This window comes from Choloepus didactylus, chromosome 3 (assembly GCF_015220235.1).
Source record: "Choloepus didactylus isolate mChoDid1 chromosome 3, mChoDid1.pri, whole genome shotgun sequence".
In the NCBI taxonomy this organism is placed as follows: domain Eukaryota; kingdom Metazoa; phylum Chordata; class Mammalia; order Pilosa; family Megalonychidae; genus Choloepus; species Choloepus didactylus.
This window is the reverse complement of record NC_051309.1, coordinates 161,879,204-161,898,697: the sequence shown is the minus strand read 5'-3', so window position 1 is coordinate 161,898,697 and position 19,494 is coordinate 161,879,204. Positions and strand designations below refer to the sequence as shown.

Here is a 19,494-nt window from a genome sequence, read left to right as displayed (position 1 = left end):
CTGGATTTGGCAGTTAGGACTAATAATTATGGTAGATTTTGGAACATAGCTGATGACAGCATGGCTCTGGGTAAAGTTTCTCTGTGAGCACAGATCTCTATTGACATATGGGAAGCTCATTCTCACAGTTCTCTGCCCCCGTGGCACCCCACACATCACTATTATAGCATTATTATAGCATTTTTTATAACTGTTTATTTGTCCATCTTCCCCACTAGACTGCGAACTCTTTGAAGCCAAATATTTTCCCCCATTTCATCTTATTCAGCTCAGTATTCTTGCTAGCACAAGTCTGGATCATAGAAAAACTCATGATATATTTTGTTATTTCTTTTAATAACCAAGGACAATTGTCTCTAAAACTATGGATTAAGCTGCTTTTTCTATGGGAGATCAATGACATCTTTAGCCATTACTCACTTCACTTGGCATCCAATGAAATAAAGACCCAGGTAAAACTTTTTTTCACCTTCAGAGTTGTTTAAATATCTTAGGAGGATTTTCATCCTTGCCAAATTATTCACTTCAATTGGTTCTGCAGGCATGATACACTCTGTGTTAATTCAGTGCTTTCTTCTTACTCTTTATAAATTTTAAATTCCACATATTTGCTGGATATATCTTTAAGAAATTAATCTAAGTTTTGCCCTTCTTAAAAAAATCGAAATATTTTAATTACATCAGCAAAATGAAAAAATCAAAATGAGTGCACCCACCACCCAGTTTTATCAAATCGTTTGTTATATTTGCTTATAATCATTTTTAAGAATTTAAACCTCACATGTTTAATTGAGGGTCTCCATAGCCTCTTCCAGTGATTTCTCTCTCTCCCTAAATATAGCCACTTACTCCTACGGATGTTTATATGCTTTTCCTATGTATTACATATCCATAAGTGTTATGAAATACTATTTTACAGGTTTAAGTATTAAATATATGACATGACAGTTTATATATATTTCTGTAGTTCACATTTATTACTCATTCACTTAATTGATTCAGCTAATCTTCTACTATGGGTCAAAGTGCTGAGGATATAGAAGTGAAAACGAACAAACTTCTGCCTTCATGGAGTTTACATTCAAGAAGAAGACAGAAAATGAACCAATAAATAAGTAAACTTCTAATATATGTCAGGTCATGATAGATACTATAGAGAAAAATCAAGCAGGATAAGGGAGTTACCTAGTGCTTATGAGGGGGGTGACCAGTGGCTGGCATTTTACATAAGGTTGTCAAGAAAGACTTACAGATAAGGGGACATTGGAGCACAATCTGAAGACTGTGAGAACGTGAGACCAGCAGTCATCAACTGGAATAAAATTCTAGGCAGTGAGTACTGCAAGTACAAAGGTCCTGAGGTGAGAAATTTCTTGAAGTGTTTGCCAAACCACAAAGAGATGGTATTTGGAGCAGGGAGCCAGATCATGGCTTGTAACCATGGCTTTCACTCTGAGTGAGGTGGACAACCTTTGAAGGAATCTGAAGAGAGAAGTGATATAAGTCTCACATAATTGTATTAGTTTGGCTGCTATGTGGAAAACAGACTTTAGAAGGGAAAAGGCTAAATCAGGAAAACCAGTTAGGAGAGCAATTCAGTAAATCCAAGCAAGGGAGGTTGGTGGCTGTTGAGATGAGCTAAGATTCTGGATATATTTTAAAGAAAGGACTGGCAAATTTTGATGATAGCTTGATGTGAGGTTTCTTTGAGGAAAAAAAGGAGTCAATAATTACTCCAAGGTTTGGGCCTTGAGCAATTGGAAGGAGGGGGTCTTCATTATTTGATTTGGAGAAGACTATGGGAAAAGTCAGATGGAGAGAGGAAGATTTGTTTTCAGACAGGTTAAGTTTGATCTGTCTGTTAAACATCCAAGTAGGGATGTTCAGTGGTAAATTAAACATATCAATCTGGAGTTTGTGGGGTGCTCTGGTTGAAATACATAAAATTGGAATACATTCCCAATTAGATGGTGTGCAAGTCATGAGGCTGAATGAAGTCACCTAAGAAGGAGAGGAAGACAGAGAAGAGAAACGGTCTGAGTATGGAGCCCTGGTGTTTTCCAATGTTTAGAGATTGGGGAGATGAGGAAGAATCAGCAAAGGAGATCAAGAAGAATTAGCCAGTGAAATAGGAGGAAAACTGAGAGAATGGTTTCTTACAGGACAATAGAATAAAATGTTTCAAAAAGCTGAAGTTATCAATTGTGCTACATGTCGATGGTAAGTTAAATAAAATAACATCTAAAAATCGACCACTGGAATAAGCAGTTTGGAGGTTATTGATGATTTTGGCAAGAGCTGTTTCAGTGGGGGTGGGGAAAATATTGATTAGGGTAGTCTCATAAAAGAACAGAGAAATTCTGGCAGGAACACAGCTACATCATCAGCATCCTTCCCCTTCTTGGAAAAAATACATTTTTTTTAAGGTATGGAGCTCACCTTAATTGTAAATACCATATCACTTGCTTCCAAGTGATAACAGAATTGTAAATTCAAGTGAATATCACTTATTCAAGTGATAACTGAATTGTAAATACCATATCACTTGCTTTCAAGTTTCAAGTGATAACTGAAATGAGCAAAAGTGGTACTAGTATTCTTGGGTGATTGGCTTATAAAATCAGTGGAGACAGCTAGATAAAGGTGAGTTGTATTGGCCAGAAACAGCCTTCTTTAAAAGAAACATAAATAAAACACCTTGATTTCTAAAGCCTAAGAGATTACCTGGCCCTACAGAGCTTCTCACAAGAAATTTCTGGCAGGAAAACACAATTCATCCCCTCTTCTCTGCTTCTCTTCGCTCCTGAGAAGATGGCAGCACAGCCAACAAAGTGGGTGCTCTTTGTATGTTTGGGTAACATTTCCTGAACTCCCATTGCAGAAGCAGTTTTCAGAAAACTTTTTTGAAAATATTTCAAAATATTTCAGACAATTGGAAGATAGACAGTGCTGCAACTTCCATTTATAAGATAGGAAACTCTCCTGATTATCAAGGGCAAAATTGCATGAAGAAACATGATATTCCTATGAATCGCATAGCCTGGCAAGTTACCAAAGAAGACTTTGCCACATTTGATTACATACTATGTATGGATGAAAGCAATCTCAGAGATTTGAACAGAAAAAGGAAGTTAAAAACTGCCAAGTGAAAACTGAACTACTTGGGAGCTATGATTTACAAAAACAACTTATTATTGAAGATCCCTATTATGAGAATGACTCTGACTCTGAGACTGTACCAGCAGTGTGTTAGGTGCTGCAAAGCATTTTTGGAAAAGTCACAGTAAAGCTGCATCTACTCATTGCTGAAGGCCAACAATGATTAACATCTTTACAGTGATGTGCTAGGTTTTTCAGTCAATCAGTGTGTTAAAAGTGTAACGCTTCATAGCTCAAGGCCACAACTTTTTTTTCAATTTATTTATTGTTTTTTTTTAAATCTTAAAAAATAATTGTAGATGGAAATCAATGTTGTGTTTGGCAGAAGAGTTAATAAAAATCTTTGATTCAGATAGCTTATGGGTACATTAAATGTTCTTAAACAGATTGGATCGCTTATCTTGCCCCAATTACAAAAATAGTGGAACAAACAAAATAGTAGAACCACAAAATATAATGTTTTGTGTGTGTTTTATAGCAATCATTTCTTTCTAATGAACCTTAAGGTACTAATCCATTGACAGCTAGCATTCTAATATGCTTAATTAAGATCTTAATAAGAAATTAAAAAGCACTTTCAGGACCAAGTCAATATCTGAGCCCATTGAGACTTTTAAATAATCTACCTCTTTTTAAAATAGATATGTATACCCTGATGGACAAATTTCCTCTATTCACCTATACTACTTCTCTTTTTACTCCAGGGCCTTTTATTAAATTAGATACCCCTAGTCATAGGAGTTCACAATCTTGACCAGAAGTATTTTGATTCACACCTTCCCAGAGTGCACACTTGTATGTTAGAAGTACAGGAAAGAGAATGATTTATGGAATAAATCTTTAGCATTATTCTTAATTTTTGTTTATCTAGCTTATTTCATAAGGAAGTCAGTTTTTTGCTCCCATTTGGACCAGCTTGCCTCTGAAAATTTATATCCAGAAAGGACACTGTATGCAGTTTTATCTTATGCTCACTTTGATAAATGTGTCTGTTTTATATGTACATATAACCTAAATGTCAAAAATTACATATTGGCCTAGAGGGGAAAAAATAGTTTTAAAAGCTGGAAAAATAGAATTCTGTTATGTTGAAGTTCTTAAATAATATGTTGTGTTCTTTTATCACTGTTTCATTTAAAGGAGAATATAGGTAATTTCTGTGTACTTTGAGATAACTGTAATTTCAAAATCATTTGGATATATATCAGAAAAAGTTGTTTTCAAAATAAACTGTGGAGTATAAAAATATAATTGAGATTAAAAAATACAGTTCATCCAATCATAAGTAATAAAAAATAGCTGGTACATGCCAATACAAGGATAAGAAACACATTACATAAAAGCAGCAAAAGTTATCAACAGGTGTGGAACAAACATAAAAATGTTGTTCTATGGAGCAGATATAAACTTTCACCAAGGATTTTGCCATGAAAATTTTCAAACTTAGTGAAGCAATGACATCTCTGAAGGAATATTATAAAACAGAAATGCAAAATCTAAAGAAAGAGATGGTGAAAGAATAAGAGACAAAATGTGATCTGGCAGAATTAAAAAATGAAGTATAAGGAAAAAATCACAAAAAAAATGCAATTGAAAGTGACACAAAACAGATTATATACAGTCGAGGAAAAGAGACACCAGAAGTGAGAAAAGCAACCGGATTGACACAGAAATTAAGAGAAAGTGATTAGACATAAAATGATTGTTGCATAAGACAGGTAAAAAAAAAAGATCTAGCATAAGAATACCTGGAAAAGAAGAAGAGCAAAGTAATGGAACAAAACAAACACTGAAAGAATATAACTTAAGACAACTGTTTTGAAATAAAAGAGCAATTTAACCTACATTTTGAAATTTTCCATATGCCATAGAAAATTGACTCAGAACACTTAGCTCTGAGGCATATTTTAATAAAGTTGTTAAACTTTAAATAGAAATAAATCTTTGTGTGGCTGAGACCAAAACATAAATCACTTATTGTTAGGGTCACCATATATCACAGTTTTGCATATGTTCATATGTCCTGGTGTATGGTTTTGTGTCAGTGTAATTACTAATAGAATCCGTTTACTCTCAGAATTTGGTAGATGGAAAATAAATTTAACAGGCAGCATACTTATAAGCAGGAGAAAGATCAAACTGGTCTCATGCTTTTCCACAGTAGCTTCCATGATGTCAGTAAAGGAATGCCTACATTGTTTATCTTCAAATTATCCTTCGGTTGTAAAGATTACAGATAAATAGTTTTGATTTGCAAGAAATCAAGAAATATTGTTTCCATGAAACTATCTTGAGGACACTTCTAAATGATCAGCCAACTGCGAGGTAATTGAGAAAATAAAAACACAAACTTTCCTAATTATCAAAGAACTACACATACACACACACACACAACTCACATATACATGCACAATAGAGCAAACAGAAGAAATCATAAGAGACTTTTTAAAAATCCTGAAAACATACCTAAAATAATACTACAATGGGAAAGATGTGTAGGAAATATACCAGGAAAATGCAAACAAAGTGTCATGGTTTTAATATCAGAGATGTCAAAAAAGCATTGAGAGATAAAGTAACTTTTTAATGTTAAAGGACATAATTCAAAACTGAAAATTTGTCTAATTGCTATAAATGTCTATATACAAAAAAAGCAGCAACATTCCTAAAGCTGACACAAGGAGAAATAATCAAAAATTATAAATAACCACACCTACAAATGAACAAAAAACAGAAGAAATAAAAAGAATCACAAAAGATTCTCTGTTCAGCTCACTGCAAATTATTTGAAAACCTTTAGCCAATGTATTATACTCTAGGAAAATATGAGTTTTCAAAACTGAACCAAGAGGAAAGGAAAAATCTAAACAGACTGATCTGTTAAAAAATAAATAGAAAAATGTGTCAAACAACTTCCCTCCTCTCCACCCTAAGAAAAGGTACCAGGTACCAAAATATTCGTAAAGGAATTCTACCAGCTCCTTGAAGAGCAAATAAATCAGTATTATTTAATTACTGCAGAGCATAAAAAAGGAAGGAAAGCTTTCAAGTAAATTTATGAAACAAGTATACCATTAATAGGAAAACAGACAAAAATTGCATGGATACAAAAATATATTAGACAAATTTCATTAGAAATACCAATGTAAAAACCCTAAATAAAGTCCTAGAAACAGAATTCAAGAGCTCACTGATAGAGCAATATATCATGTCCAAGCAGGGTGAGCGCTAAGAATGCAAGGGTAAACCAATACTGGGAATTATTAATATTACTTACCATAGCAATAGATTACAGAAAAATCAGGTAGTCATGGATGCTGAAAATGCAATTGAAATTCTTATTTTAAAAAAACAAACACTCGCTAAAGAGAAATAGATGGAAACTTCCTTACATGATAACATGATATGGCTATGCCAGCCCATAAACCAAGACTAAAGACATTCCCTCAGAAATCTGGCCAAAGGAAAAAAAGGTTCATCATCATCATCAACACAATTAGACAAGAGGAAATATTTAGAGGCAAGAAACTCTGAAAGTTAAGAGGCAAAAAGGTAAAATTATCATTTTTGCAAATGTGTAAAAAGCAAGAGATCAATTGTAATTACATCAAGGGATGTTGCATAATATTGAAAAGAAAACTAATAGAGTTCATGTATATTGTGATGGTTTGGAAGATTTATGGGGCCCAGAAAATCGTTCTTAAAGCTAATCCATTCCTGTGGGTATAAACCTATTGTAGGTAGGACCTTTTGATTAGGTTATTTCAGTTGAGTCCTGCCGAAAGATGGGTCTGAATCCTCTTACCGGAGTCCTTTATAAGAGGATAAAAGACAGAGGAGAAGACACAGAAGAAAGCCTGAGAGAAGCTGAGAAAGGACACATACAAGCTAAGAGAGACAGTAGCTAAAAAAAACCCCACAGAAACAGGGAGGAAGCCTTTGAAGCCAGAAGCTGGAAGCAACAAAACCAGGAGAGAAGGGAGAGACTAGTACACATGACCATGTGTCTGACCACATAACAGAGGAGCTGAGGATCACGGTAGCAGGTCTTTGGGGAGAAGGTTTTGTCCTGCTGTTGCCTTAATTTGGACATTTTTCAGGGCCTCAGAACTGTAAACTTCTAAGTTAATAAATCCCTATTTATATTGCATATTGCATTTTTCAGCTTTAGCAAACTAAAACATACAGTAATAATAAATAGTTTAGGAATATATTTTAAAGATTCATTTTCATGAGTAATAAAAAATAAAATCAAATACCTGGGAATAAAAACAAATAAGCAAGTTATATGAAAGCAGCACTCCAGAAGAAATATACAAAGCCATATGAAAGAAATATTGCTGAAATGAAAGACATAATACAAGTGCTTGGATAAGAAAACGCAAAGTTGCAAAGGTTTCAGTTCTCTATAAATTAATTTATAAATGTAATGTGTTCACAATAAAAATACCAAAGGGGAATTTTAAGGAACTAGACAAAAATGTTCATGTGAAAAAAATAAACAAATAAGAATAAGCAAGAAAATTCAAGAAAGGAAGGGCAATGCTGGAAGGATTAACCACATTAGATACTAAAATCTATTTTAAAGCCTCAGTACTGCAACTGAAACAATTGGTGCTGATGCATGAATAGACAAACAGTCCAATATATAAAAATGAAGAACAGCCTAAAGTTGGCATTGAAAAATGGAATGTTCAATAAATGGAATAATTGTGTAGCCATCTGGAAAAAAATGAAGTTGGAGCCATGTATTATATGCTAAGGATAAATTCCAAAGTGTCCAGAGATTCAAATGTTGTAAAAAAAAAATGAATCAATAAAAGCATTAGAAGAAAACTTCATAAGAATCTTTTATAACCTTGATGTGGGGCCAGTTCTTCAAACCAAAACAGAAAATCAACAAATTGGGAAAAAAAAAAAAAAAGAAACTTCTGTAAGGCAGAAAAAAATCATAAACAAAGTTAAACGCAAATGACAAAATGACTAATATCCACTATAAATACAAAGAGCTCCTAGAATTTGATAATTAAAAGAGCAGTGCTCCAATAGAAAAAAAAAAAGGCAAAGGCTAAAAATTGACAGTTCTCAGAAGAATAAAAAGAAGCATTAAATATATGAAAAGATATTCAAGTTTGGTTAGTTAGAGAAATGCAAGACTACTTATTTTCTACTTATGAGAATGAAAAAAATTTAATTTATAATAGGATTTCTCAGTGAGGCAATGGGGAAACAGGTACTCCCATACATTCCTGAGAGAAGTATAAATTGACATTAAGCCCTATGAAAGGAAATTTGGCTTTATATATAAAAATTAAAATCCATTTATGATTTGGCCCAGGATCTCCACTTCTGGAAATTCATCCATATATGCTTACACAAATGCAAAGTATCAAAATACACAGATAATTCATGGCAGCATTGTTTGTAAATGCAAAAATATGGAAACTAAATTTCTAAATGTCATCAATAGGAATGTGGTAAAATAAATCATATGGTATCTCTATTCTATGGAATACTAGGTACTTGTAAAAAATAATAAAAAGTTATTATATGTTGATATGAAATGGTCTCCAAGATACATTATTAGGTAAAAAAGAATTCTACAACAGAGTCACAATATTCATATATAATATTCTATATTTATGTAAAAATAGGGAGAAATAAGAATATGTATTAGTGTTAGGTAGTGTTTGAATAAATAAATGGAATCAATACACAAGAAACCAATAATAGTTGGGAGAAGAAAGTGGGAATTGCATAGAAAAGAGATAAAAGTAGAAGGAAGAGTTTTCACTGTTTATATATTATAAATATTTTTTTAAATTTCTGAAACATATGACTATATCATCTATTGAAAATATTAAGTTAACAAAAGAAGCAGAGCTAGAAGTGTGGATGATACTCAGCCATCTGTTTTGGAAAGAAGTAAGAGAATTGAACAATTAAACGGAGGTTGGGAGGAGAGGAATTGGATACACCAAGTAGAGTTCAACTCTTTTACAAAGAGTTCTGGCGTAAAGGAGCAGGAAAGAGGTGGTAGCTGGAAGAGCCTGTAAAATGGTATAAGGACTAGCATGATGTACGCTCATGTGATTAATCCAGTAGAAATGGAAATTTGCTCATGCCGGGAAGAGGGAGAGAGGGAATTGAAGTGGTGTGCTTGAGTGGTGAGAAGAGATGGGATCCAGTGTACAAACTGTGATTTACATTGTTTTGATATTTATCAATGTTCATGGCTGTAGCTCTTGTTCATTCATTGTGACCATTGTGCAGTATTATTTTATATGTTTATACCATAACATTATTTATCCATTATTCTACTGAAAGACACTTAGGTTGCTTCCAGTTATTTGCTTACAAAAAATATTTCTAATTCTTTTACACGTCTTTTGAGGCACACATTAAAATTTCCTTAGGGTTTATATCCTTATGGTAATTGCTGGATTATCTAGTGTAAGTATCACCAATGTTCCTTGATAATGCCAAATTACTCTCTAAATTGGTTGTAGCAATTTACATTCATACCAGCAGTGTGTAGGGTTAATATTGCTCTAGAGCCCTAAACTTTGTTTTTTGCCAGTCTCCAAAGTGTGAAATAACACTTCATTGCATTTTAATTTGCATTTCCTTGATTACTAGTGAGATTGATCATCTTTTCCAATGCTTATCAGTCATTTGGGTATTCTCTTCTTTGAGATGTTGGTCCATATGTTTACCCATTTTCTATAAGATTCTTTTTATTACTTATTTTTAGTCTCTATTTTAATACCAATTCTTTATAAAAATTGTTAACATTTATTTAGTGTTTATGATATGTCTGGCCATGTTTTACGCACCTTATATTTGTTAACTTATTTATACTTTATAACAAACTTAAAAGATGGGGAGACATTATTTTCATTTTATGTATATGAAATAGAGGAACCACGTAATGTGTGATGAAATCTGATTTTGAACTCAAGATAGTTTAGCTCTAGATAATATGCCTCACTGCTTCTCAATCCTGTTTTGAATCTGTATACTGAAATATCTAAAAACATTAGCACTCATTTTAGTTCTAATAGTTATCTATTATCTAATAGTTTATCATATCTAAAATAGAATATTATAACTCCTTTTTAAATTCTTAAAGCTCCCATTGCCTTTTCTTATTGTAATAATTAGGACCTCAGGACAATATTGAATAGAAACGTTAAGTGCAAGCATTGCCACTTGTTTCTGACTTTACTGGAAATGATTCTAGAATCTTAACATTAAGTATATTTGCCGCAAATTTCTGTGCGTTGTATTTTAACATTAAATTCTAGTTTGTCAGATATTAAACATTACAAGTGCCTCTGTTTTCTTACTTTGTGAAACACTTTTATCATGAATTTGTGTTAAATTTCATTACATTTTTTTTCTCAACTCATTAAGAACATATGTATTACATTAATAAATACTTCTGCAGTTCTGTCTTCCTTCCTTTCGCAGGTTACATGGTCACAACGTATTTTTAAAACACTGTTAAATTTAATTTGCCAAATTTTAATTAGTATATTTTTTGTATCAGTGGTTTAAAATGACATTGGTTTATATATTTTTTCTTGTATTGTCCTTATTCAGTACAATACTGTCCTTTTCAAGGTTCTATTAATTCTTGTAAAATATGTTAAACAACCTTCTCTCTTTTTTAATTCTCTGAAGCTGCCGATTGAAAATGTGGATTATTGTTATATGAAAATCTGGTAAAATTCATCTATAAAACAATGGAAATAGTATCTTTGGAGGAAGTATACTTTTAATTATCAATTCAGTTTTTTTAGTTGTGATTGGTTTATTTTTTCTATTCTTCTTGAGTTAGATTTCATAATAATGATAAAAAATTAATATTTATCAAGTACTTAATATTTGACTTGGAGTGTTTCATGCATGTTACAAGCATTACTATTTTAATCTTTATATCAACTCTATGAGGTACTATAATTATCCACATTTTCCAGATGGAAAAACCAAAAATTTAACTAATGTGTTCAGGGTCACAAAGGGAATAAGAGTAAATTGGGATTCAGATCCAGGCAGTATAGTTTAGACGCTGCATGTTAAATTATTCTGCAATCCTGCATCTACAGAATAAAATTTTTTTCTAAAAAAATACTCATTTTTCCTATTTTCAATTTGGTTGGAATAAAGTTGTTTGTGGTATTTTCATAGGATTTTTAAAGCTCAAATACATTTGCACTTGTAGCCTCCTTTCCATTCCTAATCCGATTTATTTCTGCGTCTTTTTTTGGAGATCAATCTTGCTTGAAGTTTGACTATATCATTCATCCTTTCAAACAACCAACTTTTCATTTTGCTGATCCTTGGTATTTTATCTTTATTTTGCATGTTATTAAAATCTGCCCTTTTTTAAATTTCCTTCCTTTAATTCCTTTGGTTAATTCTAATGTCCTTTTTGTAGCTTCTTAAATTGAAAGCTTAACTCCTTTATTTTTATTCTTCTTTTCTAATGAATGCATTTAAAGCTGTGAATTGATCTATAAGCATGGCTTAAGCTGCAGACCAAAAATTTTGAAATTTAGTAATTTATTATTGTTATAAGTGTTTCATAATTTTCATATTTTTCCTTCTTTAACCCATGAAATGATATATGCAGACTAAGAAGGTACTTTTCCTATATTTACAAATGATCAGAGAGTGTGTTTTATATAATATTCCTTCTTGAAATTTTGTTGTGACTGGTGCTTTTACCTACTACAGGGCCAACTTTTATAAAGATTCTTTTTGTACTTACATATACAGATTATGTATTTTTAATATATCTTTTTTTTATCAAGGTTTTTAATTTCATTGATCATATCTTCTACATCCTGGCTAAATTTTTGTAGGCTTTATCTATCACTTTCAAGGAGAACCATGTTAAAATGTTATCACAATTATCATTGGTTTGTCCTTTTCTTCCCGTACAACTTTGGCTTTTATTGCTTCATATCCCTTTCAGTTGATACAAATTCATGATGAACATTAGGTTGAGCCATAAGAAATTGTCATTTGAGTGGTCAAAAGTAGTTGGACATAGGCCATTTTTGTAATTAAACTGAATTCATCCTCTTTGTGGATTTTTAAATTTATCATTATGTAGTGTCTTTTAATTCTTATTAGTTCTTTTAACATCGGGCCCTATTTTGTCAGATATCAATATTACCAGTTTAGACTTTATTTTATATGTTTTACTATTTACATGGTATGCCTTTTTAATTCTTTATTTTTTTTTAACTTTTTTTGTGGTGTGTGTGAGAGAAGGAGCAATATTTGTAAAACAACTGGGGCTTTTACAAAATATAATCTGACAAATTCTTCTTTGATAGGCAAGTTCAATTAGATTTTCACTTATTCTTAATACTACTGCTTATTTCACCATCTAATTTGTATTTTCTATTTACTATTTACTTTATTTTCCATTGCTTCTTCCTTTTCTACTGTCCTAGCTTCTGTTGAATATATAATATTTCTATAATCCTACTTTCCTTCTGCTAATTTAAAAGTTGGATATTATAAAGGTATTTATTAAATGTTGATACAGACTTAACCATAATTTTTAAATCAAATCCTACCCTTTTTCAGTAGTTCTCTGAAACTTGCATTTTATTTCTGAACAAGAACCTTTAATCACTGAAACCAGATTCTCCCCAATGCCTTTTTATTTGAAAATTTTAATTTTACTCCTTTAAAAAATATTTTAAAAAATATTTAGTTGTATGCAATGGTTAAATGTATTCTCATATTTTACTAATTATTGTGCTACTAATATATCTTGTTATACAAACATCTTACCTTGATGTGATATACCAAGGTAAATGCAGATAAGACGGGGGGATAGGGGAGGCATGTTAGACACTTGACATTGGTGGTATTGTCTGATTCTTTACTCTACTTTGATTTAAGGTTATTTTTCCTTTTGCTGCTTCCTAGCTGTCATTTTTTTTCCCTCTTTCTTTCGCCTCTTTACCTTCTTTGACTCTCCCTCCTGCCTTGTGGAAGAAATGTAAAAGACCTTATATAGATAGTGGTGAAGGTGGTGAACACATAAATATATGACCATACAGAGAACCATCAATTATTTACTTAGGATGGAATGTATGGTGAGTGAACAAAACCATATTAAAAAAAAAATGGGTTGATGACAAAACCTGGAGGGCAATATACTGAGTGAAATAAGCCAGACACATAAGGACAATTATTGCAGGGTCTCATTGATAGGAACTAATTATAATATGTAAACTCATAGACATGAATATAAGGTACCAAGATATAGGACGAGGCTTAAGAATGGGGAGTGGTTGCTTAGTATGAGCAGAATGTTCAATTAGGATGAACTTAAATGTTTGGAAATGAACAGACATGTCTGTAGCAAGATGTGAGAATAACTAACAGTGCCAAATGGTGTGTGAATGGGGGGGAAAGGGGAAGCTCAGAGTCATATATGTCACCAGAAGGAAAGTTGGAGGTCAAAAGATGGGAATGTATAAAACTGAATCCTATGGTGGGCAATGTCCATGATCAACTGTACAAATACTAGAAATCGCTTCCATGAACCAGAACAAATGTATGACAATACAATTAGAAGTTAATAACAGAGGGGCATATAGGGAAGAAATATATAACTATTGCAAACTATATACTACAGTTAGTAGTATTTCAACATTTTTTCATAAACAGTAACAAATGTACTATACCAACACTATGAGTCAACAATTGAGGGGGGTTGGTTAGGGATAGGGGAGAATTCAAGTTTCCTTTTCCTTTTTTTTTTTTTTTTTCATCTTTCACTTTATTTCTTGTCTGGAGTAATGAAAAGTTTCTAAAAATTGAACAAAAATGAAGTGTGGTGATGGATGCACAGCTGTATGAAGGGTACCAGGGGCAACTGATTGTACACTTTAAATCTTTGGATAACTGTATGGTATCTGAACAATCCCAATAAAAATTAAAAAGGAAAAAAAATTATTCAGTTGTATGCAATAGTTAAATGTATTCTCATATTTTACTAATTATTGTGCTACTAATATATCTCATTATACACACATCTTCTCATTGCTGCAATACATCTGTTTTAGTTTACTAGGCTGCCATGACAAATACCACATATTGGTTGGCTTACCAACAGGAATTTATTGGCTCACAGTTTTAGAGGCTAGAAGTCCAAAATCAAGGGTTAAGAAGGCCATGTTTCCTCCCGGAGTCTGTGGGTCTGCGGTGTTCTAGTGATGGCTTGCCACAGCATTTGGGGTTCCTTGACCTGCCTCTCTGCCTCCTTTCTCATGGTGATACCTCTCTCTCTCTCTCTCTCTCTCTCTCATTTGCTCTTCCAGATTCTGCTGGTTTCTGGCTCTTTTCTGACTGACTGTCTGAGTTTCTTCAGTTTATAAAGGAGTCCAGTAATATATATTAAGGCCCACCCTGATTCAAGTGGGCCACACTTTAATTAAAAATAAAAACTTCAAAAGGTCCTATTTACAAATGGGTTCACACCCACTAGAATGTGGATTAAGATTAAAACCATGTTTTTGTTGGGGTACATAATTCAATCTATAACAATTTCTTAGTTTATTAGTCTGTTGTCTTCTCCCCTCCATTACTGCTGAAGAGAAGTCTGCTGTCATTCCTCTAGACAAAGCTTTTCAAATTTTCTCTTACAATGTATTTAGGGGTAGATTTATTTAATCTGCTTAGGATTTAGAGTATATTTTATATGAATACCCATGTCTCTAATTATAGAAAATTCTAAGTATTTAAATACAGCTTCTTTGATAGTTCCTCTACTCTGCTTCTATCAGATAAGTGTTGAAGCCTTTCAGTTTATCTTCTGTGTTTCTTAACTGCTCTTTCATCAATGTAGACATTTAGAGAATCACATGAGCATTACTGTTTGAGTATTTTTGTAGACACATCTGTTCATTTCCCTTGGGAAAATATCTAGGGGTGTAACTCCTGGGTCATAGGATTTATTTTATTTAAATTTATAAGAAACTGCCAAGCTGTTTTTCCAGTGTGGCAGTACCATTTTGCATTCCCATTGGCATAATATAGGACTTCCAGTTGTTCCACATCCTTATCAACACTTGGTACTGTCACTCTTTAATTTTAGCCAGAGGATTTACTTTTGTTTCCTGCTTACTAATGATGTTGAGCATCTTTCCTATGCTTATTGGCCATCTGTATGTTTTCTTTGCCAAAACGTCTGTTCAGTTGTTTTGCCCATTTTTCAACTGGGTTGATCATCTATTATTAGATTGTAAGTGTTCTTATATATTCAGGATAGAAGTAATTTTCTCCAAGTCTGTGCTTGAATTTTCATTTTCTCAGTAGTGCCTTTTGATAAGTAAAAGTTCATTTTGGAGAAGCACAATTTAGAAATGTTGATAAACATTTGCCTATACCTAGATCTCAAAGTATTCTTTAGTGTTCTCTTCCAGAAATGTTAGGTGTCTCTATGACCCATTTTGAATTAATTTTCGGGGATAGCAGTTACAACAGGAACTTCCCTCCCCCAATTTCTCCATGCAGTACAGCATGGGGAATCTAATCACTTAAACTTTGAGTTATCCCATAGGCAAAACACATGCAGAAATAACTCATTGCACACACATGGATCTAGAAAATCAAAACTAATTACATTAGCTAATGCAATTGCCATCAGTGCTGTGTTTTCTTCAGAACATCCCATTCAGATCTCGCGATCTCTTAAAGCCCAGTTCAAATGCCACCTCTCCCATGAATTTTTCTTTGTTCAGTAGTTTCAAGAAGGGATGACACTTTATCCCTAAGTTTCTTGAGGCACTTATCCCTTTCTACCTTGCAGCAGAGTTATTTGATATTTGCCTGTTTCCCCTACAGAGGAAAAGCTCCTTGAGGGTGAAAACTTTGCATTATTTGTTTTGTAACTCCAGCCCTTGCAGAGGATGTGTTCTGTCAATTTTTGTTGGATGCATGGATATAGTGGTACTTGATATTCTTTGGAAAACAACAGTTGACATTTTCTTGCGGGAAAATAAATCTACATTTCATTCTGGATTTCACCATTCAACTTCCCTTACTAGTATTTCTAACTAAGAAAATAATTCACTTTTCAACCACAGAAATAACATCTGAGTATGACTCACTTCAACCCACAGTTTGAGATAGCCGTTTCCTTGCCTTCTGCAGTCTGAGCTATACCTTGTATCTGAAAGTCACAGAGAAAAATAGCCTTTAGCCCAGGGCACCCATGCTAAGGCCAACTTCAAGAGAAATTTATACTATGAAGGTGACAGGATAGTTTCAGGGAAGGAGTAGAATTTACAATTGAATAGAGAAAAAATGTATTTTAGGATTTATTTTATAAAAATTTTTGATAAAGTTTTTTGCAATGGAGAAGGTAACTAATGTGTACCTCTATTGACTTTAATTTTCTTTAAGAAAGGATTGTTTCCATAAGGCCCCATGTATGTACCAAATATTTAATATCACATGTTAACAAGAGGAAGATAATGGAATAACTGCTTAGCAGGTTTAATGTTAGTATGTGTGATTGCAGGGTAGCTAAATGGCAATGATGGGCAGTTGTCTTGGATTAAGGAGCATGGACTCTAGTGTCAGCCTGAGTTCAAATCCAGAATCTACCACCAACTGGCTGTGTGACTTTGGGATTATTGTTTAACCTCCTTCAGCTGCAGTCTTCTCAGGAGTAAAATGGGGATTATGAGCTATTTAATTCACAAGATTGTGAGGATTGTGAGGATAAGGGAGATAATATACATAGAACATCTAGAACAGTGCTTGGCTAATGTAAGTGTTCAGTAAGTGGTGGCTATTAACTCTATTTCCAAATGTATGTGTATGATGGAGGAGATAAAATCTCTATATATATTCTATAAAAGCAGATTCCTACTTTGCATAGCCAAATGACCATATTCTTTTCCTTTACAAGTATTACCCAATTTCCCTTGAAGTTGGCCTTAGCATGGGTACCCTGGGCTAAAGACTATTTTTCTCTGTGACTTTCAGATACAAGGTGTAATTCAAACTGCAGAAGGCAAGGAAACGGCTATCTCAAACTGTGGGTTGAAGTGAGTCTCCAAATATGTGTTTAACAGAAAAACTTTTTACTGTCTTATTCCTCTGATATGTGAATCCAGGAGAGGGATAAGAAAAAATTTGTTTCAAATCAGATATTCCAAGTTTGATAGATCTTTTTATCTCAATGAAAAAAGAAAAGGGGCTACTGCTTTATATTATTTATTGCTAAAGGCATCTGAATAAATTGGGAAAATGTGTGTAGCTATTAATCAATAATAGATATATTTGAGCATATCACACAAAAACATCTGCCTGGGATGGGTATCTGCTTTGTATGGGTGCTCCAGCATATCACATTGCACAGTTAAACCTTGTGCAATAAACGGGTTTTCTGTATCATTGATTCCAATATTACTTGGACTGGTGAAAGTACTGCCCAGATACAATGCATGATCTTATGAAGAAAGATGTACTATAAGAAAAGTATTTTTGCAGTTGCACTGAATGGAGGCTGTGAGAACAGTTTAAAAGCCAGATGTATTTCGTAAGACTCAACTGGCTACACAAGACACAACAGATTCTTCCACCCATCTTGATAGGAATTTTCACCATAAGGTAGAACATGTAGTATGTGGGTGCACAGCAGCCTGAAATGTCAGGTCAAGAAAAATGTAATCACAATAGATGGCTTTAATCATATAAAATTCAGGGTCCCTAGTTTATATATGAGTTAGCAGTGAAAGTGTTTTCCTGAATTACTATGAACAGAACATGGCTCGACCAAATTGGTTTCTAACTTGGGGTCAAGTTATCAATTTAGAAGATTATCTATACATGCCACTTTCTTGGTAGTTATTTGACTAACAAACATTGCTTCTGGAAGTTTGTCAAAATGGATATCCCTAGAGAACATTTATGGGGGATTCTTTGTTTCGTTTTGTTTTTATCTTTTTCCTGGAAAGCTAAACACTTATTAACCTAAGACTCTTGATTACTGGCCTCACTATTCATCCCAGGTCATCAGGCATATCCAGGTTCATGCTGACAAGATCAACACCACCAATGTGAAGAAACAATGAATAGTATCAGGAGAAAGGAGAACTTTAAAAAAAAAAAAAAAAAAAAAAGTTACAGGTTTAAAAGTCCAAATTCCTGGAATTATAAATAAAGTCACATTTTAAGAAATAAAGGCAATATATGCTTATTATGGAAATACTGGAAAACATAAAACATGTTTAAAAGAAAGTTAAAAATAGCACTTAACTCCACCACTCAGAATAGAAACCCTTTATTTTTGTATATTTCCTTCTGTTTCTTTGTAAGTATTTTCACACAAAGTCATATAGTTTACTCAATGTTATATTATTTAAAGGTGTCACGTATAAGCTATAAACATCTTCATGAATATAATTTTTAATTATTAGATGTTATTTTATTCTATTGATGTACTATACTTTGCCCAATCATTATCCTTTTTTAGGGACATTATTTTTTCCAGAATACTTTTCATATTATAAATATATTGGGACATCAGATAAATGGGGTTCTTTCTCATGAATTTTGGGTAGGACTGAGAGCAGAATCCAACTTTAGCAGATTGTTTTTTTTATTTCAGCGAAAACATTTAATAGGACCCCTGACTTAAAATGTCAGAGTCAGGGCAAAGTTTAACATGTGGAGGTCAATTTAAGGAAACTAAACTGATTTGGAAAATAATGTAAAAGTATATCTCTTCTGAGGGAAAAAGTTTTTCAATTAAAAAAATGATTTAGAGATACTTCCATGTGGTCCTCAGAGAAAAGATCTGGGACTGGAGGAAGGGAGATAGAAGGACAGGATCTCCAGGATTCAGAAAATCCAGGAACCGGGAAGGAGGCTTTCATAGAAGCGACCAGTTCCCATCACCATGGAGACGGTCTGGAGCCCAAAAAAGGGGGTCTGCCGGGACAGGGCTCCCTGGGAGACCAGCAGAGTAACAACACAGATGTGACTCAGATCCATTTTCAGGTTATCTCCTCTCTTCAGCTGTAAATCCTTTCCACCATTCCTGAACATTCAGTTATTTTAGTGGTTCTAGGGAGAATGATGGAAATGGCATGAAGTGGAGCAGAAAGACTTGTGTGGCATACAGAGGCAGAGAAGAGATGCTGAGAGAACTGGGTAAAAGTGGGTGCAGAGGTTTGGAGCAAGTTAAAACAGAGTCAGCCAAGAAAATATAAGCTTCTCTTGTCTCCACCTCACCCACATATTCTTAGACATTTTGGGAAGTCCCTGAATTTTCTGTAGTAACTGTGG

At 33.3% G+C, this 19,494-nt stretch overlaps 1 pseudogene; it reads left to right on the top strand.

Moving 5' to 3' along the window:
- Nucleotides 1–2,811: 2,811 nt before the first annotated feature.
- On the top strand, nt 2,812–19,230 carry LOC119530512 (annotated as a pseudogene).
- Nucleotides 19,231–19,494: the final 264 nt, after the last annotated feature.